The sequence below is a fragment of the Triticum dicoccoides genome, chromosome 3B, assembly GCF_002162155.2.
Source record: "Triticum dicoccoides isolate Atlit2015 ecotype Zavitan chromosome 3B, WEW_v2.0, whole genome shotgun sequence".
Taxonomy (NCBI): domain Eukaryota; kingdom Viridiplantae; phylum Streptophyta; class Magnoliopsida; order Poales; family Poaceae; genus Triticum; species Triticum dicoccoides.
The window spans coordinates 330,531,356-330,532,902 of NC_041385.1; positions in this window are offsets into that span (position 1 = coordinate 330,531,356).

The following is a 1,547-nucleotide window of genomic DNA, read 5'->3' on the forward strand; positions in this document are numbered from 1 at the left end:
GAGTGTTGGTCCAACCTGTCAGCCGTCGGTGGCCACCAGGGGCAACTCTGGGCTAGCCTACCGGAAGTTTGGACAATCCGGTGTGCCCTGAGAACGAGATATGTGCAGCTCCTATCGGGATTTGTCGGCACATCCGGGCGGCTTTGCTGGTCTTGTTTTACCATTGTCGAAATGTCTTGTAAACCGGGATTCCGAGTCTGATCGGGTCTTCCTGGGAGAAGGTATATCCTTCGTTGATCGCGAGAGCTTATCATGGGCTAAGTTGGGACACCCCTACAGGCTATAATCTTTCGAAAGCCGTGCATGTGGTTATAGGCAGATGGGAATTTGTTAATGTCCGGTTATAGACAACTTGACACCAGATCCGAATTAAAACGCATCAACCATGTGTGTAGCCGTGATTGTCTCTTTTCGGTGGAGTCCGGAAAGTGAACACGGTCTTTGGGTTATGTTTGACGTAAGTAGGAGTTCAGGATCACTTCTTGATCATTGCTAGCTTCACGACTGTTCCTTTTGCTCTCTTCTCGCTCTTATTTGCGTATGTTAGCCACCATATCATGCTTAGTCGCTGCTGCAGCCTCACCACTTTACCCCTTCCTTTCCCGTTAAGCTTTGCTAGTCTTGATACCCATGGTAAAGGGATTGCTGAGTCCTCGTGGCTCACAGATTACTACAACAACAGTTGCAGGTACAGGTTAAGCGATGATCATGACGTGAGAGCGATGCTTGCTTGCCTTGAGTTCTTCTTCTGCTTCCTCTTTGATCAGGGGATAGGTTCCAGGTCGGCAGCCTGGGCTAGCAGGGTGGATGTCGTTTGAGTTTCTGTTTGTGTTTCATCCGTAGTCGGATGATGCTCTGATGTATTGTGATGTTGTATTCGTGTGGCATTGTATGCCTTATGTATGTATCCCCATCTATTATGTAATGTTGATGTAATGATATCCACCTTGCAAAAGCGTTTCAATATGCGGGTCTATCCTTGGTGGGACCTTCGAGTTCCTTTTGGATAGGGTCGCATTTTGGGCGTGACAAGTTGGTATCAGAGCCTCGACCGACCCTAGGAGCCCCCTTGATTGATCGTGTAGTTTGGCCGTTGTTGAGTCTAGAAGAAAACTGTTTTCGGAGTCTAGTTATATCGGAGAGTAGGAATTCTTTTTACTCCTCTGCCCCTTCGTCGCTCTGGTGAGGAATCTTGATGTAGGTGTTTTGAATTACTCCTCTCCCCTTTCAAATTTTTCTTTAGGTTCACGGAGTTGGTTTTCCGATCGTTGGATCTAAGCTCTTTTCATCCGGTGCATTTCTCGTCAAGTTGACTCGAGCCTCTTCATCTTTGCCAAGTTCAATCCTCAGTTGTTTGCTTTCCCGCCCGCCCACCCTTTTCTTCTCGAAGCCGGAGTCCATAATCGAGTATTCTTCCTACTCGTGCGAAGTCTTTGCTTTCTTTCCTCAATGATTTCAACCGGTGTTTTCTCTTAAGATATTCGTCGATTTCCCCTTCGATGTTGCCTTTGTTTTCCCGCCCTCCCACCCTCTTCTTCCCGGAGCCT